This window comes from Antechinus flavipes, chromosome 3 (assembly GCF_016432865.1).
Source record: "Antechinus flavipes isolate AdamAnt ecotype Samford, QLD, Australia chromosome 3, AdamAnt_v2, whole genome shotgun sequence".
NCBI lineage: Eukaryota > Metazoa > Chordata > Mammalia > Dasyuromorphia > Dasyuridae > Antechinus > Antechinus flavipes.
The window spans coordinates 98,852,304-98,878,009 of record NC_067400.1 but is presented as its reverse complement, the minus strand read 5'-3'; positions in this window follow the sequence as shown (position 1 = coordinate 98,878,009).

The window sequence follows — 25,706 nt, the reverse complement described above, 5'->3', positions numbered from 1 at the left end:
AGAGAACAGAACTTTGGAGAAGTATACTTGAAACGAGTTGTTAACTCAGTGGAATTTTTGAAACAATGGTTATGTAGTTTACATATACTTACTACTTAGCAGGGTGATATAATAGTTCTACAAAGCTGTAATTGTAATAGAGTATTTAAACTGAGGACAAAGTCAGCCACAGGCATTCTATCTTTGACTATCCTCATGATGGCTCTCCTGCCTCCTGCACTAAGGGGAAGATTGGGTCAGACTATGACAGACACAGACTTTGAAGGGGACAATAAAGACTTTGGACTTTATTCCTGACTATTCTCAAGATGATTATTCTGCTAAGACCAAGGCTGGTCCTTCTGGAGGACCTCCAGAAAGCTAGCCTGGACATTACAATGGAGACTAAATGTGAATCAAAAAATAATATCTTCTCCTCTTTATTATTATTGTGTGCTTGCTTGTCTTTTTTCCTTCTCATGTTTTTTTTTTTTATGTTCTATCTGATTTTTCTTGTGCAACATGACAAATATAAATATGTTTACAAGAATTGTACATATTTAAGTTATATGGGATTGCTTGCTCTCTAAGAGAGGGGGAAGGGAAGATGGTAGGGAGGAAAATTTAGAACACAAGCTTTTGCAAAGGTAAATGTTGAAAACTATCTTTGAATGTATTTGGAAAAATAAAAAAAACTATTAAAACATTTAAAAACATTTTCTCATTATTCAATGTTTAATTTTTACTTTAGCAGAAGTAAGCAATATTTGCTAATGGAGCTTATCATTGTGCTTTCCTATTATTAATTTCTCTATAACTGTGTTCTTTGTTTTCTCAAATTATATAATATATTTGAGTCCTTATGGTGCATTTATCTTGAAAAATTGCTGTGTCTTAAAAATGTCCATATTTTGTTTTCGAAGGGAGCAATCAAAGCAGCAGAAAATAAACAAATGTCCTTTTATATCATTTGCTAGAGGGGACTATTTGTGTTTAATTTCAACATTCTTAATTTCATCTCAACCTGTGATTTCATCAAGGCAAAAAGTTTGAATTTTGTTTTCTTATTGCAATTGATAGTCTTAAAGCATCATTTATGTACATTGAGAGGCTAGACAATTTTCGATAGTCATGCAAGTGTATTATATAAGAAGCATTATTTGAGATTTCAGTTATACAGCCTTTTTGAGTGGAAAGGTCACCTCCAACATAAAACCTCTTGATATAAATTACAAGAAATTAAAATACCACAAATTTACCTACAATTTCTTCAAAGGATAAAGTCCTTAATGTGCAATAAACTAATATTTTTTTATTACTGAAGTGTAAACTATTGCAATAAACATGTGTACAACATTTGCATACATGCCTATGTGCAATGAGGTTCTAGATCAGTTGTTCTTATTTTCTTAGTCTGAAGAGAGCTTTTATTGGCTCATATTTTTCAGTGACTTTCTACATAATTGCTAGAGGGAAATTGCAAAATGACAAATATATACTTCCTGAGCATGCAGTATTATTTAGATTGATTCTCTCTGTAAGAATGTAGTTCTTGGGTGAAGAGCCAGATAGTAAAAATTGTTAAGCAACTGATTATTGACTGATTTCCTCCTACATACAAAGTATACTGAAATTGATGTTATCTATTTGGAAGTTCCCTCAACAAGTCAGATCCAAATTCACCCATTCCTATCTAGACTGTGAAACTTTTGTCCATATCTAATCCAAAATTTGTCACTGAAGGCCCACCTAATGTAATGGAGAACCTCTTCACTTTTTCTGGGTATAACTATCATTTGGGTATAACTGTATCACTCTACTCAGTCAATTTCATTTATCAAATAACCATTCTTTCATTTCTTTTTGTAATACAATTCTTTGATAACAATCTTTATTCCCCTTCTTCAGAGTCCCACACTGGTTATATGCTACTGGCTGAAACTAGTTCCCTACCTGTCCTAGGTATCTTAAAAAAAATACCATTTGTCTTTCCATTCTCCACTATTTGATGCTTATCTTCAGTTTTTTTAGAACAGTGGCATTACAAGCTTTATTTCAGTGCAACAATAATAATAAAATATTTATTTTGAATGAAGAGGCATTTGCTGTCAGGATAATAGTGTAAGTAAAAGTGTTTTGAATTGTTCTCTTCATTTTAAAATCTAGGCCTAGTTCCTTATTTCTATTATCTGGTCTAGATATACATGCTCTTGGACATAGATTGGAGGGTAGTCAGAATAATATTAATTAAGAAATAAATATTAATCATTTATTTGGTCTGTGCTGTGTGAATGAGAAACAGGTCTCTTCTGAATTATGTGATATTTCATTAAGAAAGTTCTGCACAATTCTCAGACGAAGAAATTGAAACTATATTTAGTCATATGAAAAGATACTCCAAGTTATTATTAATCAGAGAAATGCAAATTAAGACAACTCTGAGATACCATTACATACCTTTCAGACTGGCTAGAATGACAAGGAAAAATAATGCAGAATGTTGAAGGGGATATGGGAAAACAAGGACACTAATACATTGTTGGTGGAATTGTGACTACATCCAGCCATTCTGGAGAGCAATTTGGAACTATGCTCAAAAAGTTATCAAACATGCATACCCTTGACACACCAGTGTTACTACTGGGCTTATATCCCAAAGAGATCTTAAAGAAGGGAAAGGGACCTATATGTGCAAGAATGTTTGTGGAAGCCCTCTTTGTAGTGGCCAGAAACTGGAAACTGAATAGAAACCCATCAATTGGAGAATGGCTGAATAAATTGTAGTATATGAATAATATGGAATATTATTGTTTGGTAAGAAATGACCAACAGGATGATTTCAGAAAGGCTTACACGAGACTTACACAAAGTGATGTTGAGTGAAATGAGCAGGGCCAGGAGATCATTATATACTTCAACAACAATACTATATGATGATCAATTCTGATGAAACTGGACATCTTCAGCAATAAGATGAACCAAATCAGATCTAATGGAGCAGTAATGAACTGAACCAGCTACACCCAGCAAAAAAACTATGGGAGATTACTAAGAACCATTACATCAAATTCCCAATCCCTATATTTTTGCCCGCCTGCATTTTTGATTTCCTTCACAGGCTAACTGTACAATATTTCAGAGTCCGATTCTTCTTGTACAGCAAAATAATGGTTTGGACATGTATACTTATTTTGTATTTAATTTATACTCTAATATATTTAACATGTATTGGTCATCCTGCCATCCAGGGGAGGGGGTAAGGGGAAGGAGGGGAAAAATTGGAACAAAATTTGGCAATTGTCAATGCTGTAAAATTACCCATGCATGTAACTTGTAAATAAAAAGCTATTAAAATATATAAAAAAAGAGAAAGTACTGCAGTGTATTGTATATTTAGGTAAGCAATATCATGTCATCCACAAACAAGAACATCTGAAAGAAGTCTCCATCAACACTAAATCTTCTACCTTGATATACACTCTACTCCATAACAAGGGTGAATATTTTTGGTGAGTTTACATTTCCTTATTTTAGCCTCATTTTAGCTAATTACTATCTTTTAATGAATCTTTAGCATTCTTAATATATGGATGACAAACACCTTGTAATAAGAGGCCTATAAAATGGCATGTTGTTATAACAAGTTAAATTCAAGGAAACAAACAATACATATTATGAGATCTCATATTGCCTATGTTTTCAGTCAATTGGGAATTAGAAAAGCTGGAATGTTAAATATCATTTGCATAAGTCTGCTTGTTTTTTCCTAATAGCTTCATCAAGGATTTGCTCAATTTGTATAAAAATAACATGCAAGAAAGATTTTATGAGATGGGAAAATCGATATATTGACTGGTAGTTATTGAAGCTTTCAAGATGTCTTTTTATTCAATAAACTTTAGATTTTGTCTATACTTTTGGTATTTTTAACTCCTTTAGATATCATGAAAATGGATCTGTTAAGGCTCTCATAACTGTAATGACTATCTCTTTCTCTCTATCTCTCTCTTTCCACACATAGAGAAATACAGATAGATATGTAGACATTAAAATAGATAAATATTGATTTTTAAATCTAGTTATCTAGATATCTATATGGAAATATTGATAGATATTTACACATAGATTATACACACAAACAACACCATCTGTATGCCTTCCTCATCTTTGTTTTCTTCAGGGACATTTCCATATCCTGTATAAACATTTCAGATATTATGTTGCTAGGGTTTGAGTTATATTGGTTCTACAATTCTTTATGAAAACAGCAGTTTGATATAATAATTTTATCAAATGTTTTTCATTTACATTCTGTTTTCAGTTCTAGATTTTTTAAATCTTTGAATGCCTTTGGGATGATTTTGCTTCCATAAATGTTGTGTCAAAATTTCCTCCATTATTTCTTCCTATAATATAATACACTCAAAAACATTCACATTTGGTGCCCAAGCGTGGGAACCAAGGACTGTACTTTCATTGAAGAAGTCTCCAGTGACCAGGAACTTGGGTGAGTATAAAAGACAAACAGGGAACTTATTTTCTTAAAGACTAAACTAGTAACATTTTTTGGCTGAAATGGGACAGATGCTAGCTAAAGATTCTCCTTCCCCCACCCCAACCCCCCCACCCCTACCCAGAAGTGGTGCTATAGAAAGAATGCTTAAGCTTATATTTATAACTTGGGAACAGATAGCTAGACTTCTGGGTACATTAAAACTCATCTCCCCTTGGTTCTTAGAGGAAGAGCAATTCTTTCCAGATAATTGGACATTAATTGGGCAACAGCTCTCGCATATTACAATGAAAATGGTCCTCATTCAATTTCCATCCAGGCATTCTATTTATATAATATAATACAGTTGACCTTAAGAAGTCATATAAGTTGTAGAAGAAAGAATAGGAATAGCCAAATAGGAAGTCTGAGATAAAGGAGGAAGACAATGAACAGATTAAAGACCATATCCCCACAGGGCACGGAGACTTAAGTGAGGCTCAAGGATGTGGTGAATCTGAGGCAGCTTCAGCCCCACCTAAGGAGCAGGTAATTGACTTTCCTCCCTCTGGGATGGAAGGAGAAGGGGTAGTGGGGGGGGAGGGGCAGTGACAGCACCAGCATCTCCCGCCCCAGCATCCAGCCACTCCTATGACTAGATTGCAAAAGGGACTAATTAAGGCCAAGGCAGAAGGGAGAGATGTATCAGAATTTCAACATCACATTTTTCCTGTAATTCAGCAGTTTAATTCTTCAGGTGAAGAAAGTAGAAAATACACTCCTTTTGATATAGAAATCCTCAAAGATATGAAAAAGGCTTGCACTCTTTTTGGGGCTACGTCAGCTTATGTTAAGATGTTATTACAGAATTTGGCTTTTGAAATCTTGACTTCTAATATCTGGAAATCTATAGCAAGGGTATGCCTAGAACCTGGACAATACTACTTGTGGCTTTCTGAATATAGTGAGCTCTGTAAGATATAAGCCCAACAAAATAGTCAAAGTGGAGTTCATATTGCAGTCACCTATGACCTACTAACAGGTGTAGGTTCCTATGCAGACGTCGCAGTACAGATTCATTATATCATAGCAGCATATGAGCAAATTGCTGCTAATGCTATCAAAGCGTGGGCTTCTCTCCACAATAAAGATGACAAGGGTGAGGCCTTCACAAAAATAACACAAGGGCCAAATGAACCCTTTGCTGACTTTGTGAGATGTTTGCAGACAGTTGTCATAAGAACTAATGGGGAAAATGCAGTAATAGACATTTTGATAAGGCAACTTGCTAAGAAAAATCCTAATGAGGCTTGAAGAAGAATTATACTAGGACTGTACAAGGATGCTCCTTTAGGGGATCTCATAAGATGCTGTGCCACAGTGGGCACAAATGCCTTTTATAGCCAGACTATGATGCAGACTTCCCAAAATCCAAACATGGGGACACAAGGTACCTTTTGACAAGGGACTTCCAGAGAGACTTGTAGATGCTTTCATTGTGGTAAAGTAGGGCATCTAAAAGCTCAATGTTTGTATAGAGACAGAATGAGAAAACAGGATGGGAGAAAAAGACCCAATACCCCATGTCCAAAATGCAACAAAGGCTTCCATTGGATCTCAGAATATAGACAGATTCAGGGAAACGAGATGAGGGGCCCAGCCCCAGGGCCCAAGGCAAAAAACCACTTGGGACATGATGGCAGCCAATGGTGCACCCAGAGAGTGCTTACAAGTCCAGTACCCAGACATGACCAATCAGCCAGAAAGCCATATGATGGGAGAAGGGGATTACAATTGGGGAGAATAGAGCTGTATACAGGTGGGACAACTGAGATACCCCCTGGAGAGGTGAAATCTGTTCCTCTTCAGCCTATGGATCCCTTGCCTACATGCACAATAGGCTTGACCATTTCACCTCCTTTTTGTACGTACAAAACAGTGTCCATCCACACACTGATGTGGGAAACTGGGGAATGTGTAGATAATATCCCAGTCACTAATACAGGTAGACAATGTGTGACTTGTTACCCAGGAGAAGTAGTAGCATCAGGTTTACTTATTCAGAATCCTAATAAGCAACCTGGTGACAGTCACCCAGATTCTGACTCCAGACCACAAAATCCAGAAATATACTGGACAGCAGCTGTAACAGCTGACAGACCTATGCTCACAATCTATATAAATGGCCTACCATTAGAAGGATTGGTAGACACAGGTGCAGATCATACAGATCTGTATGGTATTAGAGGTGCTAATTGGCTCAGTCACTGGCCAAAGATTAAAGCAGACACCTATATGTCTGGAGTAGGAGGATCAATAGCAGCTGAAGTTAGTGCTGCCCCTATGAGATGGACTTTTGAAGACAAAACAGGAGTTTTTACTCCTTTTATAGCTGAAAAAATCCCCTTTTATAGATTGAAAAAATCAATCTGTGGAGAAGAGACGTTTTACAGCAATTAGGGTTAAAAATGAGTACTTCAGTTTTTTAAGCAGGGCTGCTGTTGAAGGCCTGCCAACACTTTCACCTGTTCCTATCCAATGGAAAACTGATACACCAGTGTGGATAGAACAGTGGCCCTTAGGTAGCGGTAAAATTCAGGCCTTATTAGATATAGTACAGGAGTAGCTTCAACAAGGGCACTTATAACCTTCTCTAAGTCCTTGGAATTCCCCAGTATTTGTTGTAAAAAAGAAATCTGGAAAATGGAGGATGCTCACTGACTTAAGAAAAGTGAATGAACAGATGGAAACTATGGGAACTCTTTAGCCTGGACTTCCATCTCCTACTCAATTGCCTAGAAAATGGTCTCTTTGGGTCATAATATTATGATATTAAGGGTTGTTTCTATTCTAGAGGAGGATATGAAAAGATTTGCCTTTTCAGTGCCCAGCGTTAACTTAGCTGAGCCTTATAAAAGATATGAATGGACAGTTTTGCCACAGGGAATGAAAAACAGCCCCACGTTGGGCGCCAAATGTGATGACTGTGTATTTAAAATTAGTCCGGAATTCAGGTTAAGGGAAAAATCTTCAATCTTTATTCTCAGTAGAGGTGAAGAAGGATTGCAATAGCAATATGGGCAGTGCGACAGGAAGCCAGACAGCAGAGGTGAAGGGGGATTGCAGGTGAAAGGGGGATCGGAGGTGAAGAGCAGTTGCGATAGCAATGTGAGCAGCTGTGTCAAGAAACCAGCCAGCAGTCTCTATTTCTGCTTCCCTTTCCACTCCCCTGCCTCCACACACCAAAATCATCATTTCCTGTACAACACATCAACACTTGCACAAAGAGTGGGCGGGGGCCATTCTTTCTCCAAGCATATTTATTAATAGAGTATGGTCCAATTACAATTTAGCCTCATGTGCTTGGGACCTCAGTGCATCAACTCAAGCCTTAGCCCATTATACACCCAAGTTCATATTCTAATCCACTTTTGTCATTTGCAACCATCTCAATCTATTGAGTGAGTCAAATATTTGATGGCTATGGGCTTATAGAAGATATTAGTAAATATTGGTTTAACTTCTGGATCAATTTACTTAATTGGTGTTTTTGTCATTTCTATTGTCTATTTTTCATTTTAAAAAATAATTTTAGTAGGTTATTTAAATATTTCATGGTTAAATATTATTACCTTCATTTCATATTTACCCTCATTATTACTATTTCTTCTTATTTATTTCAAATTCTGAACTTAGATTTGATGAATTGATAATCTCACTATGAGCAAACAACTGACTGAGAGATGACCCTTCCATGAATAACAAATGTTTTCCTGTCTGATAAACCAATTTTTTTCTTTTAAAAGTTGTGTAGTATTCACCATGTTCAGCACCTTCCATTTTTAATTAATTTGTTCATGATAAAGAGTTATGACCATTTCCTAAAATGTGTATGTCAGCTTCTCTCATTTATTCTTTTTATTTAAAAAGACACTATAATTTTATTATCAAATATCACCTTTTCTCATATTTGTATTTTTCACTAAGAATCATTGTTAATGACTTCCGGCCAAGATGGCAGAGAGGAGGCACACAGCTGTGTAAGCCCTGCCTTTTCTCTCAGAATTCATATCATGACAAGCCTGAATTAATGCTTGACTGAAAAAAAAAAAACACACACACACACACAAATAATTACCAAGAGAAGACATCCTTGAAATTTGCCAGGAAAGGTCTATTTTTGCTCGAAGGTGGGTATGGTTTTAGATTGGGCTTAGGCTGAGGGCAGGCAGTGGTGGCAGCGAGAGCACTGCAGGCAGCTCACAGCCAAGTAGACCAGAGGAGGGTAGAGTGTGATCTCAGCCATTTCTGTGGGGAGAGCTTCGCTACAGGATTGGATACTTTGTCCTGACAACAAGCCAGCAGACAAGCAGAGAAGATAAAAACACAGGGGTGAAGAATACCACTCCGAATAGCTGGAGTCTCTCGGGACCTGGCCACCCCTCCCCCAGGGTCTCAGCACTCTTGCAGAGTCTCAGAGGACAGGCACAGAATGCCATCACTGTCCTGTGAGTGACTTGCTGCTGCCCCCCCCAACAGTCTGTAGAAAAAGCTCAGTAACACCACCCCCCTCCTCAAAAAAACAGTAGATTCCATGTGGGTTTTTTTTCTCTTTTTCTTTGCTAGTTTGTCTTTGATTCTTCTCTGACAAAATGAAAAAAAAATTTAAACGGACCTTAATCATTGATAGCTTCTATACTGATAAGAGAGCAGTCTCTAAACCCTGGGGAGACTAAAAACAGACTGTCTCCAGCTGAATCCCCAAAGGAGGATAACATCTGGTCCTCTCACAGATGAATCTCATAGAAGAAATTAAAAAGACTCTCACAAGAAAGCTAGAAGAAAAATGGGAAAAGTAAAGGGAGGGTTGGCAAGAAAGTCTGGAGAAGTCATTCTACTCATTTAAAGACAGAGTGGATAAGGAAAACAAATTGTTGAAAAATAGAATTAGTGAACTGGAAAAAGAAAGTAACTCTCTTAAAAAAATAGGTGAAATGGAAAAAAAATTCCATAGAAGAAAACAACTCACTTAAAAACTCAATTGGACAATTAGAAAAAGATATTTAAAAAGTGAGTAAAGAAAATACTTCATTGAAAATCAGAATCGAACAAATGGAATTGAATGACTCGAGGAGACAACAAGAATCAGTCAAACAAAACCAAAAGAATGAAACAATGGACAAAAATTTCAAATACCTTCTTGGGAAAACAACAGACCTGGAAAATAGATCTGGAGAGACAATCTGAGAATTATTGGACTCCCAGAAAAATATGATGAAAAAAAGAGCCTGGACACAGTTTTCCAGGAAACTATCAAAGAGAATTGCCCAGAAGTCATAGAAACAGAGGGCAAAATAGATATTGAAAGAATTCATTGATCACCTACTGAAAGGGATCCTAAAATCAAAACACCAAGAAATATAGAGGCCAAATGCCAGAACTATCAGACAAAGGAAAAAATACTATAAGTGGCCAGAAAAAAACAATTCAAATATAGAGGAGCTACAATAAGGATCACCCAGGATCTAGCAGTGTCCACAATAAAGAACCGAAGGGCCTGGAATATACTATTCTAAAAGGCTAAGGACCTTGGTATGCAACCAAAAATAACTTACCCAGCTGGAATGAGCATCTTTTTCCAGGGAAGAAGATGGTCATTCAACAAAGTAAGCGAATTTCACCTATTTTTGATGAAAAAAAAAAAACAGAACTTAATAAAAAAGTTTGATCTACAAATATAGAACTCACGAGAAACCTAAAAAGATAAAAAGAAATCTTGGGAATTGTATTTCTGCTATAAAGATGTATAAAGAATACATGTCTACCTTGTTCTAGAAACTGGAGGTGGAAAGGATGTTGTACCACAAAAAGGGCAAAGTGGGGGTACTACATCTCCTGAAGAGGCAAAGGAAACCTATAATATTTGAGAGAAAGAATGGAGGGGGATGAATATAGTTAGTATCTTACTGCCTTCAGAATTGGCTTAAAGAGAAAAATTTTAGACATATTCAATTTACAGTGAAACTTCTCCCACCTCACTGAAAAGTGAGAAGGGAGAAGTGAAAAGGGAAGGAATAAGCTAAGCAGAAGGGAATACGGAATCCGAGGGAAAGGAGTAAGGTAGGGGGAGGAACTCTAAGGTGAGGGGAGGGATACTAAAAATGGAAAGCTGTGAGAAGCAAGTGGTACTCACAAGTTTAATACTGGGGAGGAAGGTAAGGGGGAAAGAAGGAAGAAAAGCATAAACAGGGGTTAACAAGATGGCAAATAATACAGAATTGGTAATTTTAACCATAAATGTGAACGGGGTAAACTCTCCCATAAAGAGGAAGCAGTTAGCAGAATGGATTAAAAGCCAGAATCCTACAATATGTTGTTTACAGGAAACACACCTGAAACAGGGAGATACATACAGAGTAAAGGTAAAAGATTGGAAAAGAATCTACTATGCTTCAGATGAATTCAAAAAAGCAGGAGTAGTAATTGTGATCACAGATCAAGCAAAAGCAAAAATTGATCTAATTAAAAGAGATAAGGAAGGGCACTATATCTTGCTAAAAGGTAGCATAGATAATGAAGAAATATCAATATTAAACATATATACACCAAGTGGTGTAGCATCTAAATTTTTAAAAGAGAAATTAAGAGAGCTGAAAGAAGAAATAGACTGCAAAACTATAATAGTGGGAGATCTCAAACTTGCACTTTCAGAATTAGATAAATCAAACCACAAAATAAATAAGAAAGAAGTCAAAGAGGTAAATAGAATACTAGAAAAGTTATATATGATGGATCTCTGGACAAAACTAAATTGGAGACAGAAAGGAGTACACTTTCTTCTCAGCAGTTCATGGAACCTATATAAAAAATGACCATATATTTCAGGACATAAAAACTCAAACTCAAATATAGGAAGGCAGAAATAGTAAATGCATTCTTTTCAGACCACAATGCAATGAAAATTACATTCAACAATGGATGCCCATCAATTGGAGAATGTCTGGGTAAATTGTGGTATATGAATGTTATGGAATATTATTATTCTGTAAGAAATGACCAGCAGGATGAATACAGAGAGGCTTGGAGAGACTTACATGAACTGATGCTAAGTGAAATGGGCAGAACCAGGAGATCATTATACACTTCAACAACAATATTGTGTGAGGATGTATTCTGATGGAAGTGGATTTCTTTGACAAAGAGACCTAACTCAGTTTCAATTGATCAATGATGGACAGAAGCAGCTACACCCAAAGAAAGAACACTGGGAAACAAATATGATCTATTTGCATTTTTGTTTTTCTTTCTGGGGTATTTTTACCTTCTGAATTCAATTCTCCCTGTGCAACAAGAGAACTGTTCAGTTCTGCAAACATATATTGTATCTAGAATATACTGCAACATATCTAACATATATAGAACTGCTTGCCATCTAGGAGAGGGGGTGGAGGGGGGGAGGGGAAAAATCAGAACAGAAGCAAGTGCAAGGGATAATGTTGTAAAAAAAAAAATTACCCTGGCATGGATTCTGTCAATATAAAGTTATTATAAAATAAAATAAAATATAAAAAAAAAAAGAAAGAAAATTACGTTCAACAAAAAGCCAGGGGAAAGTAGACCAAAAAATAATTGGAAACTAAATAATCTCATACTAAAGAATGATTGGGTGAAACAGCAAATCATAGACATAATTAATAACTTCACCCAAGAAAATGACAATAATGAGACATCATATCAAAATGTGTGGGATGCAAAGAGGTAATAAGGGGAAATTTCATATCTCTAGAGGTCTACTTGCATAAAATAGAGAAAAAGAAGTTCAATGAATTGGGCTTGCAACGAAAAATGCTAGAAAAGGAATAAATTAAAAGCCCCCAGTCAAATACTAAACTTGAAATTCTAAAAATAAAAGAAGAGATCAATAAAATTGAAAGTAAAAAAACTATTGAATTAATTAATAAAACTAAGAGTTGCTTCTATGAAAAATCAACAAAATAGACAAACCCTTAGTAAATCTGATTTAAAAAAAGGAAAGAGGAAAATCAAATTATTAGTCTTAAAAATGAAAAGGGAGAACTCGCCACTAATGAAGAGGAAATTAGAGGAATAATTAGGAGTTACTTTGTTCAGCTTTATGCCAATAAATTTGACAACTTCAATGAAATGGAAGAATACTTTCAAAAATATAGCTTGCTCAGATTAACAGAGGAAGAAGTAAATATCCTAAACAGTCCCATTTTAGGAAAAAAAATAGAACAAGCTATTAACCAACTCCCTAAGAAAAAATCCCCAGGACCAGATGGATTTACATGTGAATTCTACCAAACATTTAAAGAACAATGAACTCTAATGCTATATAAACTATTTGAAAAAATAGGAATTGAAGGAGTCCTACAAAATTCCTTTTACCATATAGACATGGTACTGATACCTAAATCAGGTAGGTTGAAAACAGAGAAAGAAAATTATAGACCAATCTCCCTAATGACTCTTGATGCTAAAATCTTAAATAAAATATTAGCAAAAAGATTACAGAAAATCATCCCTACGATAATACACTATGACCAAGTTGGATTTACACCAGGAATGCAGGGCTGGTTCAATATTAGGAAAACTATTAGCATAATTGACTATATCAATAACCAAACTAACAAAAACCATATGATCATTTCAATAGATGCAGAAAAAGCATTTGATAAAATCCAACATCCATTCCTAATAAAAGCACTTGAGAGCATAGGAATAAATGGACTTTTCCTTAAAATAGTCAGGAGCATCTATTTAAAACCTTCAGTAAGCATCATATGCAATGGGAAAAACTAGAACCTTTCCCAGTAAGATGTGGAGTGAAGCAAGATTGCCCACTATCACTATTATTATTCAATATTGTATTAGAAATCCGAGCCTCGGCAATAAAAGCTGAGAAAGAGATTAAAGGAATTAGAGTAGTCAATGAGGAAATCAAACTATCACTCTTTGCAGATGATATGATGGTATACCTAGAGAACCCCAGAAATTCTACAAAAAGCTATTATAAATAATTCATAACTTTAGCAAAGTTGTAGGCTACAAAATAAATCCCCATACATCCTCAGCATTTTTATACATCACCAACAAAATCTAACAGCAATAGATACAAAGAGAAATTCCATTCAAAATTACTGTCAACAGCATAAAATATTTGGGAATCTATCTACCAAAGGAAAGTCAGGAATTATATGAGCAAAATTACAAAAAACTTTCCACATAAATAAAGTCAGACTTAAATAATTGGAAAAATATTAAGGGCTCTTGGATAGGCTGAGCGAATATAATAGAGATGACAATATTCCTTAAACTAATCTATTTATTTAGTGCTATACCAATCAGACTCCCAAGAAACTATTTTAATGATCTAGAAAAAATAACAACAAAATTCATATGGAAGAACAATAGGTTGAGAATCTCAAGGGAATTAATGAAAAAAAAATCAAATGAAGGTGGTCTAGCTGTACCTGATCTAAAACTATATTATAAAGCAGCAGTCACCAAAACCATTTGATATTGGCTAAGAAATACATTAGTTGATCAGTGGAATAGGTTAGGTTCACAAGACAAAATAGTCAACTATAGCAATCTAGTGTTTGACAAACTCAAAGATCCCAATTTTTGGGATAAGAAGTCATTATTTGACAAAAACTGCTGGAATAACTGCAAATTAGTATGGCAGAAATTAGGCATGGACCCACACTTAACACCATATACCAAGATAAGATCAAAATGGGTCCATGACCTAGGCATAAAGAACAAGATTATAAATAAATTAGAGGAACATAGAATAGTTTATCTCTCAGACTTGTGGAGGAGGTAGAAATTTGTGACCAAAGATGAACTAGACACCATTATCAATCACAAAATAAAAAGTTTTGATTACATCAAATTAAATTAAAAAGCCTTTGTACAAACAAAACTAATATGAATGTTATGGAATATTATTGTTCTGTAAGAAATGACCAGCAGGATGAATACAGAGAGACCTGGAGAGACTTACATGAACCGATGCTAAGTGAAATGAGCAGAAATGATTTCTTGATCATTATATACTTCAACAAAGATACTATATGAGGATGTATTCTGATGGAAGTGGATTTCTTTGACAAAGAAATCTAACTCAGTTTCAAATGATCAGCGAGGGACAGAAGCAGCTACACCCAAAGAAAGAACACTGGGAAATGAATATAAACTGTTTGCATTTTTGTTTTTCTTCCCTGGTTATTTTTACCTTCTGAATCCAATTCTTCCTGTGTAACAAGAGAACTATTTGGTTCTGCACATATATATTATATCTCGGATATACTGTGGCATATTTATCATGTATAGGACTGCTTGCCACCTGGGGAAGAGGGTAGAAGGAGGGAGGGGAAAAATCAGAACAGAAGTGAGTACAAGGATAATGTTGTAAAAAATTATCCTGGCATGGGTTCTGTCAATAAAAAGTTATAGTTATTTTTTAAAAAAGAATCATTGCTAATTTTTGTATGATTTGAAGGATTTTATTACATTCTTCATAGGATTTCATTATTACATTATCCTTAGCATTCAATATAGGTATGTAAATAGTAAATATTTTCATTATGGTATTTTGCAAATCATCTTATTACTGAAATAGGGCATGATGAAACATCTAAAAAAAAAAAAAACCATTTCTGGGGGAGGAGGAGGATTCTAGAAAGAAAGCAGAATAGGTCAGAAAATTCTAAGCTCTCAAGACTTCCCCCACAAACAAATCAAAACTGTATCTCAGGGCAAACATAGACTGGTAAAAAACTAAACAAAACAAATAATACTTGAGGTAGCATAGAGGTCCTCCTGGGACACCTAGAAAGGACCTAAGAAAGATTCCAGGACTGAGGTTTAATTAGGTTTAAAGAGTAAGTACCTCCAGGCTAGTTCTACAGAAATGGTAAGTAGGGAGGGCTGAGGCTAGCTGGGTTCAGAGGTAACTTCAGACAAAATGATATTTCACCACCCTGACAGCTAGGAGAGTGGGTTGTGAGTCCAGGAAATGTGAGGACACCTTTGTTGATTAGGAATACCAGGTCTATCTGTGCTGCTGGGATGCAACTGGGCAAAAAGGAACCAGTATATCCTGAGTGCAGAAGTGGTGGAGCAGGGATGCTTCTGGCTACAGACACCTGTGGGAGGGTAGAGCTTTTAGTTTGGAGTTCTAGGTTAGAGAAGAGAGCTGAAGTGAAGCTTAAGTTCTCATTAAAAAAAATGAATAGACAAAGAAAAAAAAACCTTATCATAAACATTTATTATGGGAATAGGGAAGACCAGGGTTAATCTTCAGTGGAGTACAGGAAAGTTTAAAAAAAAAAGTGTCTTCTACTTCAAAGAATAATGTTAAATGGTTATCTGCCCAGAAAGAATTTATAGAATAACTCAAAAAAAATTTCAAAATCTAATATAAGAATTGAAGAAAAACAAGCAAAAAACAAAACAAAACAAAATAAAACAAAAAGGATTAGGGAAATCAGAAGAAAATAAATCTTTGAAAACCAGAATTTGGCAAGGGGAAGCCACTGCAGCTGTAAGAGACCAGGGAAGAAAAATACATTAAAAAAAAAAGAACAGAATGTGAAACATCTTATAAGAAAAACAACAGATCTGGAAAACAGATCAAGAAGATCAGCAGATCAGCTATAAGAATAATAGGACACCTGAAAACTATCACACACACACACACACACACACACACACACACACACACAAAAAACCTATGGCACAATAACAAAACAAAACAACAACAATAACAACAACAACAAAAATCCAGCATTCTGGAGGATCATAAGGGGGAAATGGAAACATAAAAAATCCACTTATCATGATCTCAAAGAGATCCTACATGGAAAATATATAGGAATATTATTCCTAAATTTCAAAAACTTCAGGTCAAAGAGAAAATTCTATTAAAAAAATACAAAACAAAGCAAAAATTCAAATATGCTGGACCGATAGTTAGAATTGTATAGGATTTATTAGCAGCTAGAATAAAAAACCACACATCCTGGAATAATATATATTAATAATCAAAACAATTGGTCTTCAGCCAAAAATATCATATTCAACAAAATTAACCATAATATTGAATGGAAAAAAGGACATTCAATGAATTTGTAGATTTTCAGAACTTTGTCTCAACCAAACCTAAATTTAATAGAAAATTTAATATATAAGAGCCAATGTCATAGAGTAATTTTGAGGACTGAACAAGGACAAATTATTTATGTGTTTTATATTGAAATATGTACTATATATTTAAGATTGATATCAGTAATTGAGGAGCTTAAAGAAAGATATGGCAGAGGTGAGTATTTTATTTCTAAAAAGGTAAACTTTCTAAGAAAAGATAAAAATAGTAATTATGCTATAAAAATGAGGTGCAGAGAAAGAATGATACAAAGATTTTGTGGGGGGAGGACTCGTAGTTCTGAAGATTTACTCATTTTGTGAATGGGTATAGCACCTTTCAAAACCTATAAAGAAATATGAGAGGAGGTTAAAAGTGTTTAATATAAGTTAATATACATATATATATATATATGTTTTATATATATATAATATATATATGTAATGTAAGTTAAATAGTTTAAAGTGAAGTATAGAAGTGTATGCAGATTTATGGCAGTGGGAAAAAGTGTATAGATTATTGGGGAAAGGATAAAGAGGGAAGAAAAGAGTATAACAGGGTAAGATGGGACACAGAAAGATCTTTAGATTAATGGAGTGAGAGTCTGTAAATTAATGAGAACTGGTTAAAAAGAGAGGAAAGTGATGGAATGAGAAGATAAGGGAAGGATCCATGAGTGAGGTGAGGTTAAGTAATAGCAACACAAGTTAAGGAGTAGAATTAAAGTAGAAGAGTTAGCAGAGATAGGAAATAAGAGATGTATACAAAATCTTTAACAAGAGTCAGAAGTAGAATTCATTAGAAAAAGAAGTAGGGCTAGTAATCATTGATTTCAGACAAAGTTAAACTTAAAGAGTCAATGAAGAGAGAATTCCACATATATTGTTTCAGATGCATGTGTATACACACACACACACACATATATATGTGAAAATGTATAAAAATGTATATGTATATATATATATGAATATTTGGGTGTGAATATATATATATATATATATATATATATATATATATATATATATATATATATATATGCTTAGCTCTAATCTGCTTGAGGGAGATGGGGGGGAATGAAAGGACCAAAAGAGGAAGGAAAAAGTGCACAGCAGAGAACAAAAGAATAATCTACAAAAAAGCAAAGAAAAAGCTGGGCAGTCATGAATATATTGTTATTGTTACACATTTTGAGTCCTCTCTAATATTCTGCTGGGAAAATGGCAATTTAAAAAAAAAATTGGTGTTTTTTGTCTTTCTTTTTCTATTTTGTTTTGTTTTTTCTTACCTTATATTTAGTTTTAAATAAAGAAAGTTAAATAATGAAAAAAGAAAATTTAAAAAGAAGAAAGAATAATTTTTTAAAATGCTATTTCCTGGTATTTTGAGGGCATAAAATCTACTCACCTAGATCATTTCATTTCCTCTCAAAGAGTACCTATCAGGTCTGATTCCATATAGATAGAACTTTCTTTTTTTTCAAGTTGCATTTTTATCAAGAATACCTTGATTCATATGATTTTGCTCTTATAGGAATGTGTCTACTTTGACATCATTGAGCAAGGATCTTAACACTTATACTAATAATAGTTACATTAGTGACTGATATTGTCACTGCAGAAGTGGAAGGGAGCCACATTGGACCAATGTTCAGTGTGTGTATGTGTGTGTGTGTGTGTGTGTGTGTGTGTGTGTGTGTTAAAGGTTGCTATAGCAAAATAAAAAGGATTGATTGCTAGATAGTTAACCTACTAATCATGTAAATTTCTGTAAGCTGGATCTCAAGGGGGAAAAAATACTTTATTCCCAAGGTTATGTTTGAAAACTTTCAGATATATGATCAACTTTTAGAGCTTATGTACCACTGATACAGACTTCATGAATTCAGGATCACTTCTATGTTATAATTAGGTGTCAGAGAAAGACTTTTTGGGGTCTCTAAAATAAATAAATTCTTCTATATTTTGGAGGTGCAGTCCAAGCCAATTAGTCTATATGCACACAGTTTTGTTGTCTTGGAAATTTAACAAGGTTATATTTTTAATTATTTTCTCAATTGATTGATATGTATTTAACTTGGATGATTTCAAAATTTCTTCCAAAATTGTCTTATGAATATTATGATAGAAAACATGTCATCATATTAATAAATTTTTGTAAATTTCTGAGTTACCTAGCATCTATTTAAAACTCGTTAATTAGATTCATAATGATTCCAATACATAGCATAAGTGTCCAGGCTTAGGAATCTATATATAAAACAACATTATAGGTTAGATAATTTATTCATTTATTCATATACTCTTTTCCTTTATCTATCTACCTAGCTATTTCCTGAAGAATGGTGTCCTTTTTTTAATTGACAGTATCCATCCAAAAATGAAGTGAAATGCTGGGAAATTTACTTAAATAACATGGACAGCAAAATATAATTTAACTAAAATATCTGGTAATGTGGATCAGAGTTTTTAAAACTTAATTTCTCAGCTTATCTGAATGTTTAAAATTTTAGATGAAAATTAAAAACAAAACAAAAAAATTACACAGTATTTAAATATGTGTTTTGCGTAACATTGAATAGAAAAAATAATTTAAAACATCTGCAAGGTTAATGAAATTTTGGTGATTTAAAAAAAATGTGTTTTAAATCTAGGAGAATCACTTCCGTTATAGAATTTCAAAGAAAAAAGGGAAAAAAAGCCATCTTTGATGTACAGTAATGGCCTTTACTATGACCTAAAAGGGAATTGAGCCAAAGGACTTAAAGCCTTGGTTAAGATGAACAGGAAAAAAAAAAAAAAACTTAGAGGGCTAGGACAGTCTTAGCCCTGGGCAAGAAGAGCTTTCTAAGTAGAATGTTAAAATGACTCATTGATACACTGGGATCTAATTAAGCAACTGAAGCATGAGGGTGATATCATCAAAAATTGTTCTACTGGTAGGGAACCGATTATAAAAACTATTGCAATGGTCAAGTTCACTCATAATGACCACATGAATAAAAATCTCTGCATCAGCCATAGAAAGCAAATTCTTATTTGGGCCATATTTTGTCAGTGATAACAAGCTAAGTTAATGATTCCCAGATTTGCTCCATGTAGAAAGGGGAAGGGTCAAAGTCTAAAATGACTTTAAGATTTCGAATAAAATTTGCAGTCAAGCAAAGATCCTGGTCACTTGGCAAATCTGGAAACTTTAGCCAACTGAGATGCAGTATATGTATGTAACATTGATTTAAATATTTTAGAATCCAGTATTCTCGTGGACATTCAGCTTTAAATTTCCAAGTAAACAAAGAAGCAATAGAGGGAATTTTCAATGCTTTCCACAATCTGACCCTAACCTGCCTAAAAAGTGATCATTATTATCATCTTCCTCTTCATCTTCCTCCAAGACCATCAATCATCGCCATAGCTAGTATTTGTATAATACATTAAGGTTTATTTATTTACTCTTATTTGATCCTCCCTAAAACCATGTAAGAAAGGACTATTATTATTCCAGTTTTAAGTGAAGAGGCTCAGGTTGATGAAGGTTGAATGAATTGCTTAGTAAATATATTCTGTTTCTTTATTGTTCTAACCTTTTCTCACAGTATTTTCCAAAACAATGCCCATCTTGAGTCATGGCAGTTTACTTATTATCTCCTCTGAGAAACCTTTTCTAAATATTCCAAAGCCAATTGATCTCTTTTACTTCTTTGCTCTTCTAACATTTTGTGAATAGCCTACACATTTGGCACTTGGACTGTTTTGTATCATTAGTTGTGTGTGTGTGTGTGTGTGTGTGTGTGTGTGTGCATTTGCCTTATCTCATTGACTATACTATAATTTAAACCTTAAAGAACAGAATACATGAGTCATTCATATTTTTTCCTTTTTTAGGATCACTCATAGTATTCATCATATTGTTATGGGCATAACAGGCATGAAGTAAGTATTAATTGATTAATTATCAATTTTAAGAAAGAACTAGTAAAAATCAAGTAACTTGATAATCAGCCTTTCACATCTGTATTTAGCTGAATTGCACAAAGTACATTACCACAAAGTACATTACAGATGCCCATTTTGATTAGTGACTATTCTGTCTGTTTTTTAAAAAAAAGGCTTCATCAAAACATTTGAATGATAGTGATAAGGGTTTAATCCAGTTCGTGTGTGTGTGTGCACAGAATTTAATCATATCCATTCACACACAATTTAATTCTCTGAATTATAGATCTCTTTGTCATAAAACTCCAAATGCAAAGAAAGAACAGAGCACCATCAATTCCAATTGTGAACAGAACTGGATAACACTGAAGTGGCTCTCATTTTGAAGTCAATGTTTATTGGTGTGGAAGAGAAAGATCTTTTATCTTTCCTAACCACTGACTTGTGGCCAAGGTATGCATACTTACTGTCAGGAACATCCTTAGAAGGTGAAGTATGGGGATGAGAAATACTATTTTACCCCTGACATTTTTTTTTATTTTAGAACAATGGCAACTAAGAACTGTTAGTAACCATAATGTTAATGAGACTAGGATTATAAATATGGACATAATTCAAAGCATTTGCAGAATACTTTTCTTCAATAGTATTGATTACTTACTATTCCTTTCATACACATAATCAACCTCTAAGGGAGAAAGACATTTGTCCATAAAAGAAAGAGTATTTTTTTTAAAACTGCCAAACACTGTTAATCTAGGCATTCCAAGATCTTTATCTATAGACAAAAGCAGAAAGATGAGTTTTGTTTTTTTATTCTAAAGGTTAATAAATTTGTATTTCATCAGTCTAGAAGGAAATATACAATCATTAGAAATATATGGAAAATAGATAATAGCTGCTTAAAAACATATATCTCTAGATATAAGGGTTAAATCTTAATATTTGTGAGTCTGAGGAGCATTTGTATTTGTGTGTATATGTGTGTGTGTCTAAAAGTATATATATATATATGTATATATATATATACACATATATATACATGTATGATATTATACATCAACAAACATTTAATAAACCATTGCTGGGCACTAAGTACTATGATAGAAACAGAGGATACAAATCAAAGAGATTATCCCTATTCATGAGGGAAAATACACTTAGAAAGAAGTCAGAAAATCTCCAGATACACTTCTATCAGTGATTTTGAAAAAAAGCATATATCCTTAAGTGAATAGGCAAGAGAGGAATCATCATTTGGCTGTCCTCATACACATACACACACATACATATGCATATATATAAATATACATATATGAACATAATATATGCTTATTATATACATACAAATATATACTATAATCCCAGAGTGAAATCAGTCAAAAATATTTATAAAGCACCTTCCATAGGACAGGCAGTATGCTAAGTGCTGGGAAAATAAAATGAGGTAAATATAGACCCTCCCTTCAAAAGCTCATGATCTAATGGCAGAGACCACAAGCCAACAAATATGGACAAATAATCTGTATACACTAAAAATACATCAAAAATAAAAATAAAAACAAGGCCAGAACTAGAATTAAAAGGGGTTGGGAAATGTTTCTTGTTGGACTTGAAGGAAGCCAGTAAGTGAAAATGAGAAGAGACCCCTATCACACATAGCAAACAACCAGACATGTTTGGGATGGAGTGCTGGAGTGTTTTGTTTGAGACATCAAAAAAATCACTATTAAAAAGACCAAAGAGTAACTTGTAGGTAGTAAGATATAAGAATACTGGAAAAGTATTTGTATATATGTGGGGGAGAGGAGGTTAAATTATAATGGGTTTGCATATGAGAGGATATTGTCTTTGATCCTAGAGCAATAGAGAACTACAGTAGTTTGTTGAGTATGGAGGTAGCACGGTCCAATCTGAACTTCAGCTGCTGAATGGAGAATGGGTAAAGTTGGGAGAGATTTGAGGCAAACAGATGCACTAACAGGCTGTGAAAAATTAAAAGACTGAGTTAATAGAGGTCTTCATCAGGGTTTTGGCTATATCACAAGAGGGCAGGGGTATTTGAGGTAGGTTGTCAAAGTGAAATTGATAGACTTTTGGCAATATTTCAGTGATTGGTTGTTCTTTGTTCTCAAAAAGAACCAAGACATCAGTGTGTTAGAGTGGAGTTACAGTATGTCTGACATTGGCTAATCAGACCAGTACAAACTCAGAATGCTTTTCCATAGGTTAGACACAAATAGTGAATGTGAAATTTTGGAGTGGATTCTCTGAGTATCTTGCATTTATTTTAAGTTAATGCATTTCTGTTTTGTCCATAGAGCACAACTCCTTGTCTCAAGAGAGCACAGAATGTTGGGCAGCTCTGTGCCAGTGTCTTCCATGTCATGCAATCAATTCTAAAGTTTTTATGAGAGCCCTTGAGAGTATCCTTGTATTGTGTTTGATCACCTTGTGAATGTTTGCTCTGTGTGAATTCTCCATAATGCAGTCTTTTTGGCAAGTGTACATATGACATTAAAACAATGTGGCCAGCTTAATGGAATAGTGTTGTCTCCAGGAGAGTTGGACTGCTTGGCAGTTGAGTTGGAAAAAGGACCTCAGTGTTTGGTATCTTGCCTGCTCTGTATTCTTCAGAATCTTCTTAAGACAGTTCAAATGGAATTGATTCAGTTTCCTGGCATGAAATTTTCAGAGGCACACAACAATAAAGTCAGTACAACATCTCTGCAGAATTTCAGGTTGGTAATCTAATATCTCTTCTCTCCCAAACTTTCCTCCATAGCTTCCCAAACACTGAACTAGCTCTGGCAACTTTGGTATCAATGGGTTCATTTCTGAAAAGTATAGTGTCATTATAAGTGAACTTAATCATAGCACTCAAAATTTCTCTATTTGTTGTAATTGATGATTCCATATATGGATAATATAATTCTGTGTTTTCTGGACTTTAATTGTTTGGCCAAAAATTAGTACAAGCAGCAGAGAACTAATCCATATATATATATATATATATATATGTTTGAGTTTTCTTATATCTTACTTGATAAATTCTCTGATCCCATATGGGTAAAAAAGGGCCTAGATTATTAAAAACTGAAAAAGAATTTTAAATTTTATCCAGTAGGACATAAAGAACCATAAGTTTTTTGAATAAGAAAGTCATTTGATCAGACTTGCACATTCAGAAGATTGCTTTTAAAAGCTGAGTCAAGGATGGCCTGAACTGGGGAGATACTTGCAGAAGGGAGGCTACTATTGTAATAATCTGGGCATGGATTTCTAGCATAGAAAAAAAGCATGTAACAGATGAAAAAAAAAAAAAAAACTGTGCTAGGATGGTGGCAGTGTCCAAGGGAAGGAGTGATACATACATACATATATATATATATATACATATATATATATATTTTTTAAAAAGGTATGATCAATAAAAGTTGGCAATGTGGAAAGTGCAAAATAATGAGAATTCAAAGATGATGCTTAGGTTATGAACATGGGTGACCAGGATGACAGCAATGTTTTTCACAGTAATAGGGAATTTATGAAGAGAAATTGCTTTAAGGAAAAAAAAATGTAATGGAGTTAGTTGTGGACATATAACATTTAAGATCCCAAAAGACAGTTGAAATGTAAGAATGGTCAGTGGGGAGAAAAGTTAGAACAAGATAAGTATATCTGAGATTCTTGTAAAAAAAATATGCATTCAATATGAAATATTATGATATTTGAATCCATGTGAATTGCTTAGATAACCAAGTAAAATATGATATGAGAACATAAGCTAGACAAAGATAAAATCTTGGTGGACCTCAGTGGTTATCAGTAGACTCATACCTGTGCAAATGAGTTGTGATTGCCTTCTGGAAGGCAAATATGGAAGGGAAGCAATTTCTCTTTTATCTGAGAGCACCATGTAGTGAAAGGCTGAGAAACTTCATCTTAGCCCCATGTAACAAGAATTCTCAGTTTATTCTGAGAAGCCAGCATATAAATTGACCAAAGGATTTGCCACTCTGAACAGCCAAAGGTCAGCATACCTTAAACCCCATCATTAACTGCCTAAACTACTTCAAATCCATTCTGCTTCTCTTGAATTATTGGGAGACAGATAACTTCATGAAAAGTCAATAATACAGCTTGTTATCCTCTCACATGGGCAAAGCAACATGGTAAAGTGAAAACTCTGATTGTGGGGGTTGGCTTTTGGGCTAGGGGAAAACATTGAGACTTGAGAAATCATCAGGGTTGTTAGTATGTGGACTTAAGAAGAGAGAGTTTTGAATGGAAGAAGGATAGAACTAAAGTGGAGTTTCTTGAATAAACTCTAAAAGAATAAGAAGAAAAAAACAAGAATTTTCCACAAATTCCTAAGAAAATCTATCACATAATTCAAAGAAAAGGCACATCTACATATGCAAAAGGAAAACTTTAGACAAATTCCTAGAGAATTCTGACTTAAGGATAGCATTATTAGCTCCTCAAAAAGCCATTTATTTTTGTTCTAGATGGTTGACTATTTGCTTCAGTTTTTGATTCACAGTATGTACATATGGCATATATGTGGGGAAAGAGAGAGGGGAGGAAAGGTCAAAACTCAGCCATAGTAGTAATCATTATAGTGGTTTTTATTTTGTTTCTTTCCTAGCAATGGAAACAAAGATCCCAGAGAAGAAAGGAATAAGCAAGCAATTGCTTGATTGAATTCCCTATGAATAAAGGTTTGTACAAATATTTAGCCTTAAAAATAAAATAGAATATTTGTCTTCCTTGAACTCCCTAGTATCCCCATTCTTAGTAGCCCTAGCTCCCCCTCTCCTTCCAGCTATATGCAGATCTTGTTCTAAGGGAGTTGTTATCCAATTAAAGTATTTGCTGATTAAATTAGGCTTAAGGTATTTCCCCTCCCAAGTGTATTTGCATTTTAATAGAGAAATGAACAGTGAAAAGTTTTCAAGACCCAAATAAATGTATCTTCAAAAGAAAAATTTCCTATTTTGGTAAAATACACAAAATTGATCAGGGGTCTTCCTGATGTTCTTGGTCTCTGTCTCTTTCTCTCTCTGTCTCTCTCTGTCTCTCTGTCTCTCTCTCTCTCTCTCTTTCACACACACACACACACACATACACA